Here is a 27,769-nt window from a genome sequence, read left to right as displayed (position 1 = left end):
TTGTTTATATCCCAAGTAAAGAAGTTATATTTTTTTCTACACTGTTGTATTGCAGCTTTGGTTCAATTTTGCAACTCACTAAACAAATGACTAATTTTTCATCTCCAGGTGTCTTTGAGATATAGAGCCATGCCCCAAACACATATACAAATTACTCAGAGAGGAAAAGACAGATGATAGATAGATGGATGGATAGCTAGCTAGATAGATAGCTAGCTAGCTAGGTAGATATAAAAGTAACAACTGGTAAAAATTTTATGAGAATTAAATTGCTCTAGATTTCTCCCCCTAACTAGTTTTAAAGCCTAATAAACTGACAGTTGCCTATTCAATTCACCATAGAGGATTTATCTCTAACTGACATGTCACATGTGCCCAGACTAACAAAGCTTAACTGCAGCAAGTATAGCTTTGGTATTGGCAAATGGATGCAAGTCAGGACTTCAGATCTACTGACAATGGGTAGCACCATCCTGTCCACTAGAATCAGCATACTATAGCATTGTGAGGGTCACACATAGGCAGACATGTGTCACTGGTACATCATAGCTTGGATACCATCTTACACTCTCAATGCATGTACCAGTTTAAACATTAGTCTAATCAATCAAAAGAGCACTCTTGTATTCAGTCATTTCTCCTAGGAATATAAATGCAGTCTTAAAATCTAGTATCTGACCACAAATAAACACTACCATTATTTTCACAAAGTAATTGAGTCACATATTATAGGCAAAGGGGAACTAATTTCATATCCTCAAGGTGACACTGAAAGAACTCTACAACTATCAGATAGTCCTCACAATCTTGATTATGTGATGTTTGCAGTCTAGCACAAACCTGAGTGAAGGCTCTGACATACTTGGGTCTTTAATGTCTAAAATAAAATTTATTACTTTTCATAGTTCCTGAACTATGAGGACACAGGCTCTGTTAGCAGTGCACTCATCTATGTGCCCAAGTCCGCCTTACCTGATATGCTAATAGCAGACAGCTATTTATAGAAATATATAATTTCTACATGCAGAATTTGTAAAGATGAACACATGTTTAATCTGATCATTTCTTTAGATTCAGAGTTCAAATATTAAAGGACTCATAGGCTTGTCTGAAGAAAACACCCCAAACCAGATTTTAAGGCAGCCAAAGATAGGATTCAGAGATTAACATTTAAGAAAAACCAATGCCCCTCCACCCAATCAGAGTGAGATTTTACCAAGAGTAACTTGATAGACATCCCTAATATTTACTAAATTGTTGAGTTGCAGATGCAATGCTTTTTAAAAAAGGTTTTGCTGATATTCTGCGAGGAGAATTTTGAAGTCCATCTGACATAAAAATAGAAAATTATGTGATACTTTTACTACATAGAAACAAAAACTTTCACTTTTATCATTTCTGTATAATACATGCTTACCGGAGGGTAGATGATTCAGAAATGTAGCTCTCAGACATTGATTTCAAATTTCCTCCATGTGTTACCTGAGAATGCTCAGGAGAATGAAACACAATTCAAGCTCTGTTGTCTTTCTTCCTTCTCTCCCTCACCTTCCATAAGCAGCCCACCTCAAATGAACATGCAAATGAGAGGTGAAAAATCCCACCTATCTAAAAGGAGAACAGCTCTAGGGAAGAGCAGGGTAATTTGTGAGGCCCAGTTTCATTCCTGGGAAGAAATGACAGTGGATGCCTGTGTAAATATTTCCTGAGAAGCTAAAGTTCTGAGTAAAAATAATTTTCCTTCCTGGCTTTACCTACAATTATCCATTGGCATCTAATTCAAAGAATAAAACATAACTCTCTTAAGGACAGACTTCAAAGCACTTTGATCACTAATAGATATTATACTGCCAGTTTGACACCAGTGAAAACTACCTTTTCCTAAAATTCACTTTGCGACTATGCAATTTTAAAATCAAATATTTTAGGTAAATAATATGTACTGAATACTTATGTTGTATTGAGTTTATGTGCATCATCTCATTTAATTCTCATAATATGAGGTAGGTACTACGATTATCTGTGTGCACAGATCAGGAAACCAAAATCTAGAAATGTTAAGTGCTTGTCTCCCTCACTCCCTGAGGTAGCAGGACTAGGGTATGATCTGTGTGACCTCATTTAACCACTGCCCTAAAGATTTAAGGCAAAGAAACAAAATTGGTAAACTACACGATAATAATCATTTTTTAAATTTAGTTACAAAAGTGAAAGAGAGAGCAGCGAGGAAAAATAAATAAAGAACTTATTGGGAAATATGAACGTATTAAAAAAAACTTGTAAACCAATGTTTTTCATGATTTGGTTACAAGACAGTTAATGGCCTCCCATTACCCTAATTAGCAAGAGTTGATCCATTTTAAATCTGAGCTGTCTCTTCTTACCCTTTCTTTCTTGTGAACTAGTAGCACATCATGCATCTATTAGACACTTATACACAACAACTGAAAACCACACGAAATAAAACAAGGAAAACAAGAAACTATTATAAATCAGAAACATTTTTGTTGCAGTCAGTAAAATATTCAACTATGATCAGAATTAACATTTTAATTTTTATTGGAAACTTTTGTTTGTGGGCTCTAATATGCTAACACATTTAACCTGAACATTTATTACTTCAGAATTTTCTAGTAATAAGGAAATGCCTGGCATACAGAAGTCATTTCATAACTTTGGGTTAAGTGAATAACATTTCAAGTTGAATTAATTACATGTGTGTATTAATAGCCCAACAAATGGTTGTTTTTCCATTTAAGGGAATCTTCATTTAAAAAGGTCCTTTCTGTATCAGGTTTTGATTAAAACAGGTATATGCCTTTTCCTCCAGATGCAGTTCTTTGCACTGTATTAGCCTGAAATATTTTTAGGACCACAGACATTTATAATGAAACTATCCAGACTAAATACCTGTTCTAAGTTCTTTGCCTGGAAATGGTTTCATTATCAGTATATTGCTTCTTCAGTATTTAAATGCTGCACTATTTTAGCAAAGCATGACAGAATTAGCAATGGATGTTGAATAGTTCAAACTGTTTCATATAATAAGTGTCTGCTTTCAATGTTTCCTGAGAGGTTATTTCACTTCTTGTTGCCTCGTGAAGAGATGAAACTGTATATAAAGTCAAAAATGTGCCTGTCCTCTGAATTTCACAGCACAATAAATCACACAGGATAAATCATTATCGATAATGGAAACGATGTTCTCTGAGGAACTCTTCTTACATAATACAGGAGTAAGGATAGTAAACATTTTAATTTTTCATCTGAATCTATTGCTTCAGGCCATTAGCAAAGATCATTACAGCCGTACACAAAAATCAAACTAATGTTGCATTGTCACCTTTCAAAAGAGCAGGAGCCATTCATCATGTTCAGAAACAGAAAGGGATGTTTCTTTAATGAAATAGGCATGAATAAATTCACAATCTATGATATGAATTAGAAGGGGTGCTCTCACAGGAGAAAAATAGCTTTAAGAGTCAAGAAAATGGTTTCATTCTTTCCTAATATTTTTTTTTTTTGCTTTTTCTTCCATACTCAGTGGGTATTAGTAGCATTTACATAAATTTAAATCAGAGACAGTTTGTAATAATAATAATAGCAAAAGAAAAAGACATATCTTTACCCTGAGACAAGGCTGTCCTAAATGCTTTACATACATACATTCACTCAAAATAAGGATACTTATAAAGAAATGCCACTCCAAATATCATCTGGTATATAAACTTTTCAGAAAAAACCCTTCTAGTAGTTGGCCTAATCTAAGGAAAACAGAAAGACTGTGAGTCAAGGGAACATAACTCTCTACTTTAAATTTGCTTCATTTTCTTCATTCATTTAACAAATGAGAGGCCCTGGGGATGTAAAATTTAGAATATGCCTTCAAAGAGCACACAAGCTAGCAGAAAGATTGGTATTCAAATGGGCTTCCGCTATTTTCAAAAACTAAGGTGACGAACAAACTCGGAAAGTGTTGAAATCTTCATAACAAAAATGCGGGTAATTATAGATTCTTATTATAAAGTTATAAAGTTATAAAAATATTGTAACAAGTCTTCACTTAGAGAATAGCTAATAATTGGCAGTTAAAATTCAACAAACCATTGAAGTATTATTCTCAGAAGCTTAGAAAACCTGTAAGAATTCTAGTGTTCTGGATTTGAACAGGATATCTGGAGAGCAATATAAGGAAGAAACTGACAGACATAGCATCTAGAAAGTAATAATAAAAGCCTTTATTTAACTATTTTTTCTCATTCTAAAGATAAAACATGTGCACATGTAATAAGCTTTACTTGAGAAAATGTCTCTCTTGACCCTCTTCTAATATTATAGTAATAGGAAATTGTCTTAGATTTATCTCACTCATTCATTTTATTAGGTTTGAAGAACACATGTCCACTTTGTGCAAAATAGTAATGTTTTCCAAATCAGGACAGTAAAAAATACTGATGGATCTTTAAGTCTTACCTGTGAGGCTTTCACACCATATGAAGTCACTGCTCACCTTTTTCTGCCGTTATCATCTCCATCAACTGCTGAATTCTGAAAGGACAGATGCAAGTCTAAGTTCTCCATTCTTTAACTTTGCTGTTAGAATTGTCCTTCCCATTCTCCCCAGTTACTTTGTATTGTGTGCTTGTTTTATAGAGTCTCAGTGAAATGGAGTTCCTTTTTTCTAAAATATCAGGAATAATCTAATGTTTCTTCTCTTGGGTTTACATATGCTTTTTTTTAACATTTTCTTCCTCCCTAAACTTTGAAAATAGTGTGTAGGGAGCGTTAGGTCACAGAAGCAAAAAGTCAAATTGTAACATAGGATCAAGGTTCAAATTTAAGAAAATATTAAGAAACAATTTAGAGGAATTTATGAGAAAACAGAAACCTCAAATCTAAATGAAAAATTTTAAACAACAGTAAAAGCAGAAAGACAATGAGAAGTTGGTAATCATCATTCACCAAGTGGCAGGGAAACCAGAACATCATCAAAGATTATGTATGAACTTCAAATAATTGCATGGGTGAATTTTAAATTTAAGACAATAAGATTTGAGAGATTGAATTTTGTAAAAGTTTGGGCATTTAGCAAACAGATTATTTATGACTTAAAAAAACATTTTGGACCATTTACTACTGAGACAGGAAAACATGAATAACTCAATAAAATATCCATATTCCAAACAAGATTTGAGCAAAATACCTCTGCAACATAAGGAGACACTTTAAACAGACCTTGGCTAAGAGTCATTAGAATTAAAAGCATAATTTTTCATCAGTGAAGTGTAATAGAAACATATTTAAGAAAATGAGATTTTAAAGCATTATGCTGTTCCCTGCATCCAAGGCCTCTATAGATGTTGTGTTTCTTAGATGTTTACCTTTGAGATGGGAGTGTGGGCAGAAAGCAGAAGAAAAGCTTTTTTTTTTTCCATTTAAGGAGTTTTTCTTATAATGTAATGCATGTTTATGTCAAACTTTAGACTAGTTTCACAACATCAGAAGTTATTCCTCCAAAGTTAACTCACCACAATTTAATGGAGTCACTGATAAATAATCCCACATCAAAATTTGTTAGAAATCCTTGGCTGTAGTGATAGAAGATTTTAAGGGCAATGAAACTATTCCATATGACACTACAATGGTGGATACAAGGCATTATACATTTGTTCAAACTCATAGAATGTACAACATCAAGAGGGAACCCTAATGTAAACTGTGGACTTGGGGAGATAATGATGTGTCAATCCAAGTTCATCAATTATAACAGATGTATCACTCTGGTAGGGGATGTTGATAATGGGGTAGGCTGTGCATGTATGGGGCAGAGGGTATATGGGAAATCTCTGTACCTTCTGCTCAACTTTGCTGTCAAACTAAACATGCTCTTCAAAAATAAAGTCTGTTTCCTTCAAAACCCAAATCAAGTTGACTTAGGCAAATTGGGAGAGTTCTTATAAAGTGTATGTAGCCACAATAAAGGCAAATGGTCTCCAAGACATCAAGAACAAGAGACTAGACTGCTTGCAAACTCTCCTTCTATCTCTTTCCTCCATCACTTTCCTTCTAGCCTCACTCCCCAACACCCAGGCACACGCTCTTGGTTTTCTTTGGCATAGCCAGTCTTCAAGGCAGAGAACAACTGCTGCAGCACATCCATTTCACTACCAGATATGGGGTAGGAATGCATTTCTCTATTCCTAGTTCAAGACTTCCAAGACATGCCTCTGAAGATCCTAGCTGGTTTGGATGTCCATTTTCATTGAAATTAACTATTGCCAGGATGCCAAGGACATAGAGATACATAGAAATACCACTAAAACCACATAGTTGCAGCAGGACAAACAATTCTTCCTAGAAGATGTGGGAATAAATTCCAAACAGACCTGTGGTCTTTTTCATATGGCTCTATCTTCTATTTCATTTCAAAGGAGAAGAGCAGCAGTTCTGAAAACTCTGTTACAAATTGGCCATGCCAGATATACACTTGGCCCTGTTGTTTATAGTGGTTCCATGACCTAGTCTCTTTGGTCACCTCCCGGCCTGGTGTTAAGAACCTAATTGGGTATGAAGCCATAGGTATGGGGAAAGCTCCAGCAGGGTTTCTGTGTAGAGCATTAGTTTTTAAACTGCTAAAACATACTCTAAATGCTTGGTTAAAAGTATTTAAATAATGAATGATACTGAAAGTCAGCTTATAACTTGCACAGCTTTTCTCCAGGTCAAGAATCAAAGGGAGAAATTAGCATCATATGTTGTTTCTTTCTTTCAACAAATGTTTGTTACAAAAGAGCAGAAGATTTGAGTTGTTTAAAATAGTCCTTTATCAACACAAAGGGAACAAAATTATCTTCCCTTGAATTTTTCAAAAGAGTGAATGGTGCTACTATTTATGTCTAATGCAGAATTTCTCTAAATGTGGTCTTGGTCCATCTGCAATAGAAGTACTGGTATTCTTGTTAAATCTATTGAATTGAACTTTTCTGGGTTGGTCTTGGTAAACATGCACTTAAAAAAAAAAAAACACTTCAAGTGATTCTTACGCATATAAAAGGTTAAAAAACATTGAAAGGGGCTTCCCTGGTGGCGCAGTGGTTGAGAGTCCGTCTGCCGATGCAGGGGACACGGGTTCATGCCCCGGTCTGGGAAGATCCCACATGCTGCGGAGCGGCTGGGCCCGTGAGCCATGGCTGCTGAGCCTGTGCGTCCAGAGCCTGTGCTCCGCAGTGGGAGAGGCCACAACAGTGAGAGGCCCATGTACCGCAAAAAAATAAAAAATAAAATAAAATAAAAAACATTGAAAGCATGAATCTTCAGTATATTTCAGCTCATCACCACCTTTCACATAACTAGTATCTAGTCATATATCAATTTTCTTTTTTCAGTGCAGCTTTATCTATTCAGGATACAATTCTTGAGTGACTAATATGTGTTGTACAGTGTGCTACTTCCTTTTATTTCCTTTCTTCTGCATCAGTTTTAACCAACTGATAATCCAAGAAGATTGGATCATTCATTTGTTCATTTATTTGCTCATTCTTCCATTCAATAAACATAAAGCACTTATTTTATGCCACTTATTTTATAGATACTGTGGACACAAATGAATCAAGCATAGTCACTGCCTAGGCACTCAACACAGGAGCAATCACAGACACCGGAACTTACTCTGCTGCAGAGGGATAAGTGTTCCAATGCACCAGATGCTATGGGGGTAAAAGGAACAAATAATGGGAGACCATTGCAATCAGTTTCTTTTTTTCTTTTTTTTTTGGCCTTGCTGTGCATCTTGTGGGATCTTAGTTCCCCAACCAGGGATTGAACCCCGGGCCCTCAGCAGTGAAAGCACAGAGTCCTAACCACTGGACCACCATGGAATTCCCACAGTTTCTTGAAAGCACATACCTACTTCAAACAGCATAATTATTTTAGTCTGGTTTTACTAAACTTATCCACTGAAATTATTGTTTCAATCAATCCATAAAATTTATCTGAACACCTGTTATATACAGAGAAATGTTCTAAGTACTGATGGGAAAACAAAAATTTATGAGATTTGGTTGTAAATACATTGAGGTTGTTAATGAGACAACACACCATTAAACAGAAAGATATTTAAACATCCTGTAATGATTTTCTACTATTCAGTGACTTGGGTCTAAAATATAAGCAAGAGAGATTGGTTCAAGACGGCAGAGTAGACGGATGTCCTCTCACTCTCTCCTGCAGGAACACTGGAATCACAACTAACCACTGAACAATCATTGACAGGAAGACACTGGAACTCACCAAAAAAGATACCCCACATCCAGAGACAAAGGAGAAGCCACAATGAGATGGTAGGAGGGGCGCAATCACAATAAAATCAAATCCCGTAACTGCTGGGTAGGTGACTCACAAACTGAAGAACACTTATACCACAGAAGTCCACCAACTGGAATGAAGGTTCTGAGCCCCACCTCAGGCTTCTGAACCTGGGGGTCCAGCAATGGGAGAAGGAACTCCTAGAGAATCAGACTTTGAAGGCTAGCGGGATTTGATTGCAGGACTTTGACAGGACTGGGGGAAAGAGAGACTCCACTCTCAGAGGGCACACACAAAGTAGTGTGTGCGTTGGGACCTGGGGGAAGGAGCAGTGACCCACAGCAGACTGAACCAGACTTACCTGCTAGTGTTGGAGGGTCTCCTGCAGATGTGGGGGGGTGGCTCTGTCTCACTGTAGGACAAGGACACTGGCAGCAGAAGTTCTGGGAAGTACTCCTTGGAGTGAGCCCTCCCAGGGTCTGCCATTAGCCCCACAAAAGAGCCCAGGTAGGCTCCAGTGTTGGGTCACCTCAGGGCAAACAACCAATCGGGAGGGAACCGAGCCCCACCCATCAGCAGTCAAGTGGATTAAAGTTTTACTGAGCTCTGCCCACCAGAGCAACATCCAGCTCTACCCACCACCAGTCCCTCCCATCAGGAAACTTGCACAAACACCTTAGATAGCCTCATCCACCAGAGGGCAGACAGCAGAAGCAAGAAGAACTACAATCCTGCAGCCTGTGGAAAAAAAAACACATTCACAGAAAGATGGACAAGATGAAAAGGCAGAGGGTTATGTAGCAGATGAAGGAACAAGATAAAACGCCAGAAAAACAACTAAATGAAGTGGAGATAGGCAACCTTCCAGAAATAGAATTCAGAATAATGATAGTGAAGATTATCCAGGACCTCAGAAAAAGAATAGAGGCAAAGATTGAGAAGATGTAAGAAATGTTTAACAAAGACCTAGAAGAATTAAAGAACAAACAAACAGAGATGAACAATACAATAACTGAAATGAAAACTACACTAGAAAGAATCAATAGCAGAATAACTGAGGCAGAAGCACAGATAAGTGACCTGGAAGACAGAATGGTGGAATTCACTGCCACAGAACAGAATAAAGAAAAAAGAATGAAAAGATATGAAGACAGCCTAAGAGACCTCTGGGACAACACTAAACGCAACAACATTCGCATTATAGGAGTAGGAGAAGGAGAAGAGAGAGAGAAAGGACCTAAGAAAATATTTGAAGCGATTATAGTCGAAAACTTCCCTAACATGGGAAAGTAAATAGCCACCCAAGTCCAGAAAGTGCAGAGCATCCCATACAGGGTTAACCCAAGGAGAAACAGTCCAAGACACATAGTAATCAAATTGACAAAAATTAAAGACAAAGAAAAATTATTGAAAGCAGCAAGGGAAAAATGACAAATACACAAGGGAACTCCCATAAGGTTAACAGCTGAATTCTCAGCCCAAGCTCTACAAGCAAGAAGGGAATGCCATGACATACTCAAAGTGATGAAAAGGAAGAACTTATAACCAAGATTACACTACCTGACAAGGGTCTCATTCAGTTTCAGTGGAGAAATCAAAAGCTTTACAGACAAGCAAAAGCTAAGAGAATTCAGCACCATCAAACCAGCTCTACAACAAATGCTAAAGGAACTTCTCTAAGTGGGAAACACAAGAGAAGAAAAGGACCTACAAAAACAAACCCAACAATTAAGAAAATAGTAATAGGAACAAACATATCGATAATAACCTTAAACGTGAATGGATTAAATGCTCCAACCAAAAGACACAGGCTTGCTGAATGGACACAAAAACAAGACCCATATACATGCTGTCTACAATAGACCCACTTCAGACCTAGGGACACATACAGACTCAAAGTAAGAGGATGGCAAAAGATATTCCATGCAAATGGAAATCAAAAGAAAGCTGGGGTAGCAATACTCATATCAGATAATATAGACTTTCAAATAAAGAATGTTACAAGAGACAGGGAAGGACACTACATAATGATCAAGGGATCAATCCAAGAAGAAGATATAACAATTATAAATATATATGCACCCAACATAGAAGCACCTCAATACATAAGGCAACTGCTAACAGCTCTAAAAGAGGAAATCAACAGTCACACAATAATATTGGGAGACTTTAACACCTCACTTACACCAATGGACAGATCATCCAAACAGAACATTAAGAGGGAAACACAAGCTTTAAATGACACAATAGACCAGATAGATTTAATTGATATTTATAGGACATTCTATCCAAAAACAGCAGATTACACTTCCTTCTCAAGTGCGCACGGAACATTCACCAGCATAGATTATACCTTGGGTCACAAATCAACCTTCAGTAAATTTAGGAAAATTGAAATCATATCAAGCACCTTTTCTGACCACAACACTATGAGATTAGAAATCAATTACAGAGAAAATAACGTAAAAAAAAAAATGGAGGTAAACAATACCTTACTAAGTAACCAACTGATCACTGAAGAAATCAAAGAGGAAATCAAAAAATACCTAGAGACAAATGACAATGAAAAACACAATGATCCAAAACCTATGGGATGCAGCAAAAGCAGTTCTAAGAGGGAAGTTTATAGCGATACAAGTCTAACTCAAGAAACAAGAAAAATCTCAAATAAACAATCTAACCTTAAACCTAAAGGAACTAGAGAAAGAAAAACAAACAAAACCCAAGTTAGCAGAAGGAAAGAAATCATAAAGATCAGAGCAGAAATAAATGAAATAGAAACAAAGAAAACAATAGCAAAGATCAATAACACTAAAAGCTAGTTCTTTGAGAAGATAAACAAAATTGATAAACCATTAGCCAGACTCATCAAGAAAAAGAGGGAGAGGACTCAAATCAATAAAATCAGAGGGCTTCCCTGGTGGCGTAGTGGTTGAGAGTCCGCCTGCCGATGCAGGGGACACGGGTTCGTGCCCGGGTCCGGGAAGATCCCACATGCCGCGGAGAGGCTAGGCCCATGAGCCATGGTGGCTGAGCCTGTGCATCCAGAGGCTGTGCTCCGCAACAGGAGAGGCCACAACAGTGAGAGGCCCGCATACAGCAAAAAAGAAAAAAAAAATAAAATCAGAAATGAAAATGGAGAAGTTACAACAGACACTGCAGAAATACAAAGCATCCTAAGAGACTACTACAAGCAACTCTATGCCAATAAAATGGACAACCTGGAAGAAATGGACACATTCTTAGAAAGGTATAACATTCCAAGACTGAACCAAGAAATACAAAATATGAACAACCCAATCACAAGTAATGAAATTGAAACTGTGATTAAAAATCTTCCAACAAACAGAAGTCAAGGACCAAATGGCTTCGCAGGTGAATTCTATCAAACATTTAGAGAAGACCTAACACCCATCCACCTCAAACTCTTCCAAAAAATTGAAGAGGAAGGAACACTCCCATCTCATTCTATAAGACACCATCACCCTGAAACCAAAACCAGACAGAGACTACAAAGAAAGAAAATTACAGACCAATATCACTGATGAATATAGATGTAAAAATCCTCAACAAAATACTAGCAAACAGAATCCAACAACATATTAAAAGGATCATATAACATGATCAAGTAGGATTTATTGCAGGGATGCAAGGATTCCTCAATATACGCAAATCAATCAATGTGATACACCATATTAACAAACCGAAGAAGAAAAACCACATGATCATCTCAATAGATACCGAAAAAGCTTTTGACAAAATTCAACATCCATTTATGATAAAAACTCTCCAGAAAGTGGGCATAGAGGGAACCTACCTCAACATAATAAAGGCCATATATGACAAGCCCACAGCAAACATCATTTTCAATGGTGAAAAACTGAAAGCATTTCCTCTAAGATCAGGAACAAGACAAGGATGTCCACTCTCACCACTATAATTCAACATAGTTTGGGAAGTCCTAACCACAACAATCAGAGAAAAAAAAGAAATAAGAGGAATTGGAAAAGAAGAAATAAAACTGTCACTGTTTGCAGATGACATGATACTACACATAGACATTCCTAAAGATGCCACCAGAAAACTACTAGAGGTAATCAATGAATTTAGTAAAGTTGCAGGATACAAAGTTAATGCACAGAAATCTCTTGCATTCCTATATACTAATGATGAAAGTCTGAAAGAGAAACTAAGGAAACACTCCCATTCACCACTGCAACATAAAGAATAAAATACCTAGGAACAAACCTACCTAGGGACACACATGACCTGTATGTAGAAAAGTATAAGATACTGATGAAAGAAATTAAAGATGATACCAACAGATGGAGAGATATACCTTGTTCTTGGATTGGAAGAATCAATACTGTGGAAATGACAATACTACCCAGAGCAATTTACAGATTCAGTGCAATCCTTATCAAATTACCAATGGCATTTTTTTACAGAACTGGAATGAAAAATGTTAAAATTTGTATAGAGACATAAAAGACCCTGAATAGCCAAAGCAGTGTTGAGGGAAAAAAGCAGAGCTGGAGGAATCAGACCCCCTGGCTTCAGACTATACTACAAAGTTACAGTCATCAAGACAATGTGGTACTGGCACAAAAACAGAAACATAGATAAATGGAACAAGATAGAAAGCCCAGAGATAAACCCACGCACCTATGGTCAACTAGTCTATGACAAAGGAGGCAAGGATATACAATGGAGAAAAGATAGTCTCTTCAATAAGTGGTGCTGGGAAAACTGGAGAGCTATATATAAAATAATGAAATTAGAACACTCCTTAACACCATACACAAAAATAAACTCAAAATGGATTAGAGACCTAAATGTAAGACCGGACACTATAAAACCGGACACTATAAAACACTATAATACATAGGAAGAACACTCTGACATAAATCACAGCAAGATCTTTTTTGATCCATCTTCTAGAGAAATGGAAATAAAAACAAAAATAAACAAATGGGACCTAATGAAAGTTAAAAGCTTTTGCACAGCAAAGGAAACCATAAACAAGCTGAAAAGATAACCCTCAGAATGGGAGAAAATTTTGCAAATGAATCAATGGACTAGGATCAATCTCCAAAATATATAAACACCTCATGCAGCTCAATATTAAAAATACAAACAACCCAATCCAAAAATGGGCAGAAGACCTAAATAGACATTTCTCCACTGAAGACATACAGATGGCCAAGAAGCATATGAAAAGCTGCTCAACATCACTAATTATTAGAAAAACGCAAATTAAAACTACCATAAGGTATCACCTCACACCAGTTAGAATGGGCACCATCAGAAAATGTACAAACAACAAATGCTGGAGAAGGTGTGGAGAAAAGGGAACCCTCTTGCACTGTAGGTGGGAATGTAAATTGATACAGTCACTATGGAGAACAGTATGGAGGTTCCTTAGAAAACTAAAAATAGAACTAGTATATGACTCAGCAATCCCACTACTGGGCATATATCCAGAGAAAACCATGATTCAAAAAGACACATGCCCTCCAGTGTTCATTGCAGCACTATTTACAATAGCCAGGTCATGGAAGCAACCTAAATGCCCATTGACAGATGACTGGATAAAGAAGATATGCCACATATATGCAATGGAATATTACTCAGCCATAAAAAAGAATGAAACTGGGTCATTTGTAGAGACGTGGATGGATCTAGAGACTGTCATACAGAGTGAATTAAGTCAGAAAGAGAAAAACAATATCGTATATTAACGCATATATGTGGAACCTAGAAAAATGGTACAGATGAACTGGTTTGCAGGGCATAAATTGAGACACAGATGTAGAGAAGAAACGTTTGGACACCAAGGGGGGAAAGCGGCGGGGGGTGGGGGTGGGATGAATAGGGAGATTGGGATTGACATGTATACACTGATGTGTATAAAATGGATACTAGTAAGAACCTGTTGTATAAAAAAATAAAATAAAATTCAAAAATTCAAAAAAATATATATATATATGCAAGTAACTTAAAAGCCCTTTGCTAGAGCACAACTTTACGCACCACGCTAATTCTCTTTGTCCTGATTTCTAGAGCTCTCACCCAAATCCACCCAAGAATTCTTGTGAAAATCATGTGTCTTTTCCCTTTGAGCTTTCCTTTATATTTGGTAGTCCCTGGACACCCACTGATTTTCTGAACCAACATAATGCCAAACTTCCATTTGCCACAGAGATCTAAAGAACAAGTTAAGAGAAACGACACTGTTGTATACCTAAATATGTCTTTGTGTTATTTACCTGTTCTAAGCTATTCTCTGAGATGGTATATCTTCAAGTTCTTCCTTCTTCCAGGGCTGCTCTTCACCTCAATCCTTATTTGACAAACTTCCACTTATTCTTCAAGTTTCAGCTTAAATGCCTCAGCCTTAACCTTTTTAATCCCCTTCTCCAAACCCAAGTCAGTTTCTGTTATTATCTCTAGAAGTTGGACTTTTCCTTCAGACCACATGTAACAAGTTGTATCATTGGTCAGTATAGATGTTCATTAATATCTCTCCTTCTGTAAAATGTAATTCCTTGAGGACCAGAATAGTACTTTTGTAGTCACCATTGTGCATGCAGCACTGAAGCTCTTGGCTGGCTTACTGTAGGTATACAAAAACTAATTTAGAGTAGATGAATTAAAAAAACAAATTTTAATATTGTGTTATGGAGGGCTTTCAGTATGTGAGAGAATCAATGCTAAACTTTGTGATATAATATCTCAAGTAAAATTGCACCTATTATCTCATCACTTTTTGCAGTTAAGAATGTGAATTTGTGTTAACTCAAATTGTTATCAGCTATTCCTTGAGCTTGTGTGCTGTATCTGTGATTAAATTATGAAACACATAAGGTTTAAGGGATGTTGCCTTATGCATCCTCTGCACTGCTCAGAGTATTTAGTATGACACTGAGCACACTGTAGGTTCTTAATACTGCTTAGAAAATCAAATTGAGCTGAATCAAATTGGAATGAATCAAAGAAGGAACTTCATAACATTTTGCTTTCTGAGTTTGGCAGATAGAACACTGAAATTCTAGTTAGAATTACTCTACTTAGCTCTCAACTAGCTAGTGATTTTGGAGCCATTTGAAAGCTTTCCAGTTCTCCATTTACAGAATGAGGATAATGCCTGTCATCTTCAGGAGGATGGCATGAAGATTATATACCATCTTTACATGAAAAAGCTTAATAAATATGAAGCATTGTCATTCAATACCTGAGCAGGTTAAGCACAGAGCTGCAAGTGATATACTTAAGGTCTAATTCATATAGGTGGAAATCTGTTAGCATGGAGAAAGATATTCAGAAAATGATGTAAGATAAAATTTTGTGATTTGATGGCACATTTCCTTGGCTTAGTAATTCTGGGATACCTTTGGATCCTTACCTGTTTTTAGATCTTGGTGAAGAGTATGAGGCTTGCACTAATATCATGTAAAACTTCTTCACTGCTGAAGAAAGTTTGTTGTTGATATTATCTTTATCCAATTATATCACATAAACTCCAAATAATGAAGCCAGTGGGACAGTATTTCTAATGGTCCTCTGGCATACTTTTGTCTACTGAGCAATTAATCTATTGGGGGGAATTATCCCTCTCCCACAGTATGTATGAGACTATTGATCATATTCCCACCTTTATTACAATCTCCATCATAAGGTTGGGCATACAAGTGTTTATATGACCCAAGGAGGGCCAATCAGAAGCAAGTTGGGGGAATCAGTAGGAATATTACATGGAAGAAGGATTCCGTCAATCAAATACTGCAAGTCTTTTGGGCATTATTAGCCTGGATTAACTGGAGGGTCTCATTACTGCTACATATAGAGGGGCTGCCTGAAAATAAAGTCACCACAGTAGAAAGAATTGAGAGGTGGATAAACAAAAAGGCAGATACTTGATGATAGATTGGAAGAGTGAAGACACTTGTTCCTGTTACCATTATCCATCACTAGAGTTCCACATAGTTACGTATAAATACATTGTTTATATCTTAACCTAATCTGAGATGGGTTTTATACCCTGCAGTTCAATAACCATAAACACTACTTGCTGTAGACTAGGAATCTTCTGTCCCATCTTAACTTTCCCCATTCCATATCAACAAACACAATAACAATCTTTGTAATTTGGAAGCTTTATGGGTGTAATTTCTTTGAGAACTCGGAAATGATAAACCAAAAGTGTCATTAATAAGTAGGAAGCTTGAAAAACAAGATTTCATGTCGATTGTGTTTATCCTAACCTTACTCATGGAAAAAAGAACCTTCATGTTTGATTATTTTATTATGATAACATTTCCTTTGCATTGTACCTGACTAAACTGTCCTCAGATAAAGGAACTAAAGTAGAGACATATTCATAAAATGTTACAGAGAGGGAGTCTTTGTATAGAACTTCACTCAGTGCTTGAATTTCCAAACAAGTGGCCATCTGGTACACATTATCCCTCTAGTAACAAAAATAGAAACAGAAACAGAAACATCATACCTGAGGGATATATTCTATTTGGGAGCAGTTCTGTTTGAGAGGAAGTTTTCTTTTTTTGTGATCTGAAATCTGCTTGCTTTGACTTTGTTTTAGCTGATGGTGTTTATCCTTTCATTCTGCCATCTCAAATAAACCAGGGACCACTTCTCTTTTGTTCATTATTACATTATGATTACACAGTACGTATGTGGACTATTTATTAGATGTGTCAGTGAAAGTTTCTCAATTAATAAAATTATAAACTAATGCATGAATAAACTGATGGATAATCTCTGTAACCATGTAGAATAATTCCACCATTGAAAAATAACTCTGTTGTACTAAGCCTTCAGTTTTTCAAGCCAAACAGCTTCTTATTTCAAACTGCTATTTAAATTCTTCAGTACCCTGTTTGTTTCTAAGGATTCATTCCAGTTTGTTAATGTCTCTTTATAGAAGCATATTCTTCTATAATTCTGTGATTGCATCCTAAGGTCCTACTAATTTTTGCTTTTGTATTTTTATTTGTTTGTTTGCTAATCGGTGCATCATACTGTTATACTCAAAAGGAATATGGAGTAAGCTAAAGTCCTAGGATGTTTCAAATTCTGTACTCATGTGGGTTTTTATATATTTTTTTCTTATCAAGATTTCTATTGCTAGATTGCATCCATTTAACCAATCTCCCAAAGTAATTGTTTTTTTGATCCCACAATGTGGCATGCGGGATCTTAGTTCACCCACCAGGGATGGAACCTGTGCCCCCTGCAGTAGCAGCGTGGAGTCTTAACCACTGGACCTCCAGGGAATTCCCAATAATTTTTGATCTGTGTCGTCCAGTAGATTTGTCTTTTAGTTTGATGAATTTGATAAACTTTTACCTACTATGATGTTCATACAACAATATATTGAATAGAAGAAACTTTCTAAATATTTTTGAATAGATGAAGTCAGTCAATCTAATGAAATCAGTGATGCATTCAATGCAGTTCTAACTTAGAATGAGTAAGAAATTGAGCTTTTGGAAATCATAGAATTGGTTCTAATCATTAAAGAAAACTTTCTTTGTCATATCACTTTCTGCACTCAGCATTGAAACATGCTATAAGAATATAAATATTCTAGCTAGGACATGTATCAGGAGAAGATTTGGACTTCTCATCTTTGAGCTTTATCATAGTCAGTGGCCCTTTGTTTTTACCTGATGTGTTGCCAATTTAGTGTTTGCCTGACTGCAATAAATTTTCTTTGACATACACTTAATATGAACTTTTAGACATATACTGAATCTAAAAAAAAAAATGAGGGAGGATTGATGTTCCTTTAGTCTTCTCTTCTGTCTCATGGACAGAATTTAGGAAGAGCAGCAAGAAACATACAAGAGAAGCATATGCATCATGGAAAGAAGTAGGTCTTGAAAATACCCAAGGGAAGCCCATGCCACTGAACAACTAATTAGCGTCTTCATTTGTGCTTCACAACAAGAAATATGAGCATGGAGGGAGGAAATTCCTAGATTTCTCCAGAGAGATTATAAAACAAAGAACTCCTTGATCTGATCTCATTTGTTCTTCTCTTTTGTCTTTACAGACAAAGAGGAGACATAAATAAGCTCCCACCTTCTGTTAAGGGCTGCACTGCTTGCCAATTATTTAAATGATGGAGGAAAGATGGCTATTGGGAAGGGCACTTAAAAAGAGAGAAAAAGGCCAAAATACCAATATTATGGTAATAGATTCATTCCCCCTTTACTCCAGATTTGTGCACATTTAAGATAGAAACCAAGAGGCCCTGAGCTTTAAATACTTGTCACCTTCCTTTGCATAGGCTTAACTGGATAAGCACTTAGAAGTACAGCTACCTCGACATAGCACTGAAATAAGTCAAAGGGAGGGAGGTTCTGGCAAGTTTCTCCAAAACAGCAGTTGTTCCCTCAGAATCAACAATGTCCTGAAAGAATAAGGTAATATTTTACTAAAAAATCCTATTGCCAGACTTTCCTGAAAGATAATCGAATTTAGATTTTAATCCCAAGATTTCTCAGTAATAATAGTAATAGCTGATACTGTAATATTTGTGACATGCCAGGCAGTTTTCTGAGTGCTTCATATGTATTAATTCACACATACATGAAGAAACAGAGAGTAAACAATTTGCCCAAATTTACGCAGCTGGTAAGTGTTGGAGTTGAGATTGGAAGCCCTGCCTGGACTCTTAACCATACACTAAACTGTTTCTATAGTGATCAACACATTTTAGCCATGTGCCAAACATAGACCACAATCTAAACCATGACTATGTAGTTTAATTATAAAGGAAAATTACTAAGTAAAGTTTATTTTTATTCATTCACCACAAAGACTCTTTGACAAATAAATATTGGCAGGGGCATCAAACATAAATCAATATTTAAATATCTCATCAGGCCTTTTTATATCCATTGATTTATGTATTAAGAGTACCTAATAAATTTTTTTCTTCCACTCTTTTATTTCCATTTTTTTAACATGATAAGATACACATAAAATAAAAATTTACCATTCTAACAATTGTAAATATAGAGTTCAGGGGCATTAAGTACATTCACACTGTTGTGCAGCCATCATCACCATCCATCTCCAGAACTCGTCCTCTTGCAAAACTAAAACTATGTCCATTAAACAACTCCCCATTCCTCCCTTCCTCCAGCCTCAGGCAAATACCATTCTACCTTTCCCTCTCTGTGACTGTGACTACTCTAGGTGCCTCATATGAGTGGAATCACACAGTATTTCTCTTTATGTGATTGGCTTATTTCACTTAACATAACATCCTCAAGATTCATCCACATTGTAGTATGTGTCAAAATTCCTTTTTAAGGCTGAATACTATTCTATGGTGTGTATACACCACACTTTGCTTATCCATTCATCTGTTGAACATTTGGATTACTCCTACCTTTTAGGTATTGTGAAAAAACTGCCATGAACATGGGTGTAATCTCCCACTCTTTATATGCAAAAGAGAATCTGCCAAAAATTACTATACCTAATAACTAAAGACAGCTATTTTAATTAAAATTTTGAATCAGTAATAAAATTATAAAACTATGATACCATAAGATTATCAGAAATATTTTTCAATTTAAAATACATTTGTACCATTTGGAATGGTATAAGTTTAAAATCTGTTCATTCATTCCATGAGCACTAAGGAATGCTTATTGTGTGCAGAGTACTGTGTATAGGAAGGGCTGGCAGGGATTCAGTGATGATTAAGGGATGACTCCTACACAAATGGGACCTAAAAGCTAAAGTTTACCTCTGAAGTTAAATCAATAAGATAACAAATGTATAAATACATATAATAAAATATCCATGAGACATTCAGCTTTGTTCATTTGAAGATGGTAATCTAGTATATAATTAACATTTGTGAATGGATTATCTCTGTCAAATATAGTCAGAGTAAGAAGGGAACTGCAGTAACAGAAGTATAAACTAAAACTATGTTAGTATAAATGAATTTTATTGCTATTGCTGCATAACGAACCACTCCAAAACTCAATGGCATTCTAGGTTGAGCTCAGCTGGGCAGTTCTTCCTCAGGCTTAAGCAACTGAGTGTCTCTGTTTCTCACTGCAGGTGCATGGACAGCCTCCCAGCCATGGCATGTTATTTTCATAGCAATGCATATGTGCAAGAGAGCATCTGCAGATACATACAAGGCCTCTAAGGCCTAGGCTCAGAAATGGTACCTTGTCATATCTACCTCATTCCATTGGCCAAAACAAACCATATAGCCAATCTCAAAGTCAAGAGAAATGAAAATAGACTTGACTCCAAGTTTAAAGAACTGCCAAGTCACATGGCAAAAAGCATGGATACAGGAGGAGGAAAACTGGCACCAGTGAGACAAACTCCCACAGTGGAAGAAAGTAAATGTAAATTCGGACTAGAAGATTAGCAGTTGGCTCCCTGAAGGGAAGTGCTCTTAGTAGGAAACCAAAATTAATAAAGGTTATATGAAATGAAAATTGTTGTCAAGGTATTAGATGTGCCTTGAAACAAATACCCATTGCAAATTGTGATTAGACATTACTCAGAGTTTTCAGTGTAGCAGCAAATTGTCTGAGTTTGCGTATCTAAATTCCTTTAAAAATTGAAAATGACTATAATTGGGAATGTGGGGAATGGATGAAGGCAGGTATTCTTAGAAATGTCCATGACATGAGCAAATGTGGAAAAAAAGCAATTAGGGAACAATTAGTTGTATAACAAACAATTTTATAAGGAAATAGTGAGGATAATGAGAGATACAGTATAGAGTTTTGTAAATGTATTAAAAAACAGATTTGGTTTTTACTCAATGGGTTCTGTGGAAACTTAAAGACTTTTGAACAAATGTTAAAAACAACTAAAGTGGAGAGACCTTCAGGATGACGGAAGAGTAAGGCATGGAGATCACCTTCCTCCCCACAAATACATCAGAAATACAACTACATGTGGAACAACTCCTAAAGGACACCTACTGAATGCTGGAAGAAGACCTCAGACCTCCCAAAAGGCAAGAATCTTCCCACGTACCTGGGTAGGGCAAAACAAAGACAAAAGAATAGGGACAGGACCTGCACTTCTGGGAGGGAGAAGTGAAGGAAGAAAAGTTTCCACACACTAGGAAGCCCCTTTGCAGGCGGAGACAGGGGATGGGTGGGGGAGGGAAGCTTCAGAGCCACGTAGGAGTGCGCAGCAACAGGGGTGCAGAGGGCAAAGAGGAGCGATTCTCACACAGAGGATCAGTGCCGACCAGCACTCACCAGCCCGAGAGGCTTGTCTGCTCACCGGCCAGGGCGGGTGGGGGAGAGGAGCTGAGGCTCGGGCTTTGGAGGTCAGACCGCAGGGAGAGGACTGGGGTTGGCTACGTGAACACAGCCTGAAGGGGCTAGTGCAGAACAGCTAGACGGGAGGGAGTCCGGGAAAAAGTCTGGACCTGCCTAAGAGCAAGAGAACATTGTTTTGGGGTGCGTGAGGAGAGGGGATACAGAGCACCGCCTAAATGAGCTCCAGAGATGGGCATGAGCTGCAGCTAACAGCGCGGACCACAGAGATGGGAATGAACCACTAAGGATGCGGTTGCAGCCACAAAGAAGCCTGTGTGCGAGCACAGGTCACTATCCAAACCTCCCCTCCCAGGAGCCTGTGCAGCCCGCCACTGCCAGGGTCCCGTGATCCAGGGACAACTTCCCCGGGAGAACGCACGGCGCGCCTCAGGCTGGTACAACGTCAGTCTGGCCTCTGCCGCCGCAGGCTCGCCCCGCACTCCGTACCCCTCCCTCCCTCCGGCCTGAGTGAGCAGAGCCCCCTAATCAGCTGCTACTTTAACCCCGTCCTGTCTGAGCAAAGAACAGATGCCCTCAGGTGACCTACACGCAGATGCAGGGACAGATCCAAAGCTGAGCCCCAGGAGCTGTGTGAACAAAGAAGAGAAAGGGAAATCTCCCCCAGAAGCCTCAGGAGCAGCGGATTAAATATCCACAATCAACTTGATGTACCCTGCATCTGTAGAATACCTGAATAGCCAAAGAATCATCCCAAAATTGACGCAGTGGAATTTGGATGCAACGATATATATTTTTTCCCCTTATTTTTGTGTTCTGAGTGTGTATGTGTATGCTTCCTTGTGTGATTTTGTTCGTATAGCTTTGCTTTTACCATTTGTCCTAGGGTTCTGTCTGTCCGTTTTTTTTTTTTGTTTTTTTGTTTTTTCTCACTTTTCTTATGAGCCGTATGGCTGACAGGGCGTTGGTGCTCTGGTCCGGTGTCAGGCCTGTGCCTCTAAGGTGGAGGAGCCAAGTTCTGGACATTGGTCCACCAGACACCTCCCGGCTCCACGTAATATCAAACGGCGAAAGGTCTCCCAGAGATCTCCATCTCAGTGCTAAGACCCAGCACCACTGAACGACCAGCAAGCTACAGTGTTGGCACCCTTTGCGAAACAAGTAAAAAGACAGGAACACAACACCACCCATTAGCAGAGAGGCTGCCTAAAATCATAGGGCTTCCCTGGTGGCGCAGTGGTTGAGAGTCTGCCTGCCAGTGCAGGGGACACGGGTTCGTGCCCTGGTCTGGGAAGATCCCACATGCCGCGGAGTGGCTGGGCCCGTGAGCCATGGCCGCTGAACCTGCGCGTCCAGAGCCTGTGCTACGCAATGGGAGAGGCCACAACAGTGAGAGCCCTGCATACCACAAAAAACAAACAAACAAAAATATCATAATAAGGTCACAGACGCCTCAAAACAAACCACCAGATGTGGTCCTGTCCACCAGAAAGACAAGATCCCGGCTCATCCATCAGAACACAGACACTAGTCCCCTCCACCACGGAGCCTACACAACCCACTGAACCAACCTCAGCCACTGGAGGCAGACACCAAAAACAACGGGAACTACGAAGCAGCAGCCTGTGAAAAGGAGACCCCAAACACAGTAACTTAAGAAAAATGAGAAGACAGAGGAACACACAGCAGATGAAGGAGCAATGTAAAAACCCACCAGACCAAACAAATGAAGAGGAAATAGACAGTCTACCAGAAAAAGGATTCAGAGTAATGATAGTAAAGATGATCCAAAATCTTGGAAATAGAATGGAGAAAATACAAGAAACATTTAACAAGGACCTGGAAGAACTAAAGAGCAAACAGACAATGATGAACAACACAATAAATGAAATTAAAAATTCTCTAGAAGGCATCAATAGCAGAAATAACTGAGCAGAAAAACGGATAAGTGACCTGGAAGATAAAATAGTGTAAATAACTACTGCAGAGCTGAATAAAGAAAAAAGAATGAAAAGAATTGAGGACAGTCTCAGAGACCTCTGGGACAACATTAAATGCACCAACATTTGAATCATAGGGGTCCCAGAAGAAGAGAAAAAGTAAGGGACTGAGAAAATAGACTGAGAAGAGATTATAGTTGAAAACTTCCCTAATATGGCAAAGAAAATAGTTAATGAAGTCCAGGAAGAGCAGAGAGTCTCAAACAGGATAAATCCAAGGAGAAACACGCCAAGACACATATTAATCAAACTATCAAAAATTAAATACAAAGAAAAAATAGTAAAAGCAGCAAGGGAAAAGCAACAAATAACATACAAGGGAATCCCCGTAAGGTTAACAGATTATCTTTCAGCAGAAACTCTGCAAGCCAGAAGGGATTGGCAGTATATATTTAAAGTGATGACAGGTAAAAACCTATAACCAAGTTGACTCTACCCAGCAAGGATCTCATTCACATTCGACATAGAAATTAAAATCTTTGCAGACAAGCAAAAGCTAAGAGAATTCAGCACCGCCAAACCACCTTAACAACAAATGCTAAAAGAACTTCTCTAGGAAGGAAAAACAAGAGAAGGAAAAGATCTACAATAAGAAACCCAAAACAATTAAGAAAATGGTTATAGGAACATACATATGGATAATTACCTTAAATGTAAATGGATTAAATGCTCCAGCCAGAAGACATAGACTGGCTGAATGGATACAAAAAAAAGACCCGTATATATGCTGTCTGCAAGAGACCCACTTCAGACTTAGGGACACATACAGACTGAAAGTGAGGGGATGGAAAAAGATACTCCACGCAAATAGAAATCAAAGAAAGCTGGAGTAGCAATACTCATATCAGACAAAGTAGACGTTAAAATAAAGACTATTACAAGAGACAAAGAAGGACACTACATAATGATCAAGGGATCGCTCCAAGAAGAAGATATAACAATTGTAAATATTGATGCACCCAACATAGGAGCACCTCAATACGTAAGGCAAATGCTAACAGTTATAAAAGGTAAAACTGACAGTAACACAATCATAGTAGTGGACTTTAACACCCCACTTTCAACAACGGACAGATCATCGAAAATGAAAATAAATAAGGAAACACAAGCTTTAAATGATACATTAAACAAGATGGACTTAATTGATATTTATAGGACATTCCATCCAAAAACAACAGAATACACTTTCTTCTCAAGTGCTCATGGAATATTCTCCAGGATAGATCATATCTTGGTCACAAATCAAGCCTTGGTAAATTTAAGAAAATTTATGAAGTATCTTTTCTGACCACAACAACACTATGAGACTAGATATTAATTACATAAAAAAACTGTAAAAAATACAAACCCATGGAAGCTAAACAATACACTACTTAATAACTAAGAGATCACTGAAGAAATCAGAGAGGAAATAAAAAATTCCTAGAAACAAATGACAATGAAAACACGACGACCCAAAACCTATGGGATGCAACAAAAGCAGTTCTAAGAGGGAAGTTTATAGCAATACAATCCTACCTCAAGAAACAAGAAACATCTCAAAAATAACCTAACTTTACACCCAAAGCAATCAGGGAAAGAAGAACAAAAAACCCTGAAGTTAGCAGAAGGAAAGAAAGCATAAAGATCAGAGCAGAAAAAAATGAAATAGAAATAAAGAAAACAATAGCAAAGATCAATAAAACTAAAACCTAGTTTTTTGAAAAGATAAAAAAAATTGGTAAACCATTAGCCAGACTCATCAAGAAAAAAAGGGAGAAGATTCAAATCAACAGAATTAGAAATGAAAAAGGAGAAGTAAAAGGATCATGAGAGATTACTACAAGCAACTATATGCCAATAAAACAGACAACCTGAAACAAATGGACAAATTCTTAGAAAAGCACAACCTTCCGAAACTGAAACAGGAAGAAATAGGAAATATAAACGGACCAATCACAAGCACTGAAACAGAGACTGTGATTAAAAATCTTCCGACAAACAAAAGCCCAGGACCAGATGGCTTCACAGGCGAATTCTATCAAACATTTAGAGAAGAGCTAACACCTAACCTCCTCAAACTCTTCCAAAATAGAGTAGAGGGAGGAACACTCCCAAAGTCATTCTACAAGGCCACCATCACACTGACACCAAAACCAGATAAAGATGTCACAAAAAAAGAAAACTACAGGCCAATATCACTGATGAACAGATAGGTTCAAAAATCCTCAACAAAATACTAGCAAACAGAATCCAATAGCACATTAAAAGGATAATACACCATGATCAAGTGGGGTTTATCCCAGGAATGCAAGGATTCTTCAATATACGCAATCAATGTGATACACCATATTAACAAATTGAAGGGTAAAAACCATACGATCATCTCAACAGATGCAGAAAAAGCTTCCAATAAAATTCAACACAAATTTATGATAAAAACCCTCCAGAAATTAGGCATAGAAGGAACTTACCTCCACATAATAAAGGCCATATATGACAAACTCACAGCCAACATCGTTCTCAATGGTGAAAAACTGAAACCATTTCCACTAAGATCGGGAACAAGACAAGGTTGCCCATTCTCACCACTATTATTCAACATCATTTTGGAAGTTTTGGCCACAGCAATCAGAGAAGAAAAAGAAATAAAAGGAATACAAATTGGAAAAGAAGAAGTAAAACTGTCCCTGTTTGCAGAAGTCATGATACTATACATAGAGAAACCCTAAGATGCTACCAGAAAACTACCAGAGTTAATCAATGAATTTGGTAAAGTAGCAGGATACAAAATTAATGCACAGGAGTATCTTCCATTTCTAAACACTGATGGAAAATCTGAAAGAGAAATTAAGGAAGCACTCCCATTCACCACTGTGACAAAAAGAATAAAATACCTAGGAATAAAGCTACCCAAGGAGTGAAAAGACCTGTATGCAGAAAATTATCAGACACTGATGAAGGAAATTAAAGATAATCCAAACAGATGGAGACATATACCGTGTTCTCAGATTGGAAGAATCAACATTGTCAAAATGACTATACTACTCAAAGCAATGTACAGATTCAATGCAATCCCTATGAAACTACCAATAGCATTTTTCACAGAGCTAGAACAAAAAATTTCACAATATTTATGGAAACACAAAAGACCCCGAGTAGCCAAAGCAACCTTGAGGAAGAAACATGGAGCTGTAGGAATCAGGCTCCTTGACTTCAGACTACACTATAAATCTACAGTAATCAAGACAGTATGGTACTGGCACAAAAACAGAAATATAGATCAATGGGACAGGATAGGAAGCCCAGAGATAAACCAATGCACATATTGTCACCTAGTTTTGGTAAAGGAGGCAAGAATATACAGTGGAGAAAAGAGAGCCTCTTCAATAAGTGGTGCTGAGAAAACTGGACAGCTACATGTAAAATATTGAAATTAGAACACTCCCTAACACCATACACAAAAATAAACTCAAAATGGATTAAAGACCTAAATGTAAGGCCAGACACTGTAAAACTCTTAGAGGGAAACATAGGCAGAACACTCTATGACCTAAATGACAGCAATATCCTTTTTGACCCACCTCCTAGAGAAATGGAAATAAAAACAAAAATAAACAAACGGGACCTAATGAAACTTAAAAGCTTTTGCACAGCAAAGCAAACCATAAACAAGACAAAAAGACAACCCTCAGAATGGGAGAAAATATTTGCAAATGAAGCAACTGCCAAAGGATTAATCTCCAGAATTTACAAGTAGGTCATGAAGCTCAATATCAAAAAAACAAAAAACCCAATCCAAAAATGGGCAGAAGACCTAAACACACATTTCTCCAAAGAAGATATACAGATTGCCAACAAACACATGAAAGAATGCTCAATATCACTAATCATTAGAGAAATGCAAATCAAAACTACAATGATGTATCACCTCACACCAGTCAGAATGGCCATCATCAAAATATCTACAAACAATAATGCTGGAGAGGCGATAGAGAAAAGGGAACCCTCTTGCACTGTTGGTGGGAATGTAAATTGATACAGCTACTGTGGAGAACAGTATAGAGGTTCCTTAAAAAAACTACAAATAGAACTACCATATGACCCAGCAATCCCACTACTGGGCATGTACCCTGAGAAAACCATAATTCAAAAAGAGTCATGTACCACAATGTTCACTGC

At 37.5% G+C, this 27,769-nt stretch overlaps 1 protein-coding gene across 16 annotated transcripts in view; it reads right to left on the bottom strand.

The window, feature by feature from the left end:
* LOC307185259 (uncharacterized protein) overlaps nucleotides 1–27,769 on the bottom strand; it is a 1,189,055-nt gene that overhangs the window by 310,142 nt on the left and 851,144 nt on the right. For all 16 annotated transcript variants that reach the window (XR_013827927.1, XM_079919222.1, XM_079919221.1 and 13 more), the window contains one exon: nucleotides 4,474–4,548. The gene's annotated coding sequence lies outside the window, so the exon portion shown is untranslated. The remainder of the gene's footprint in view (nucleotides 1–4,473; nucleotides 4,549–27,769) is intronic.

The sequence above is a fragment of the Stenella coeruleoalba genome (genome assembly GCF_951394435.1).
Source record: "Stenella coeruleoalba genome assembly, chromosome: 4".
Taxonomy (NCBI): Eukaryota; Metazoa; Chordata; class Mammalia; order Artiodactyla; family Delphinidae; genus Stenella; species Stenella coeruleoalba.
The sequence above is the reverse complement of the archived record's forward strand: the minus strand, read 5'-3'. Positions and strand labels throughout refer to the sequence as shown.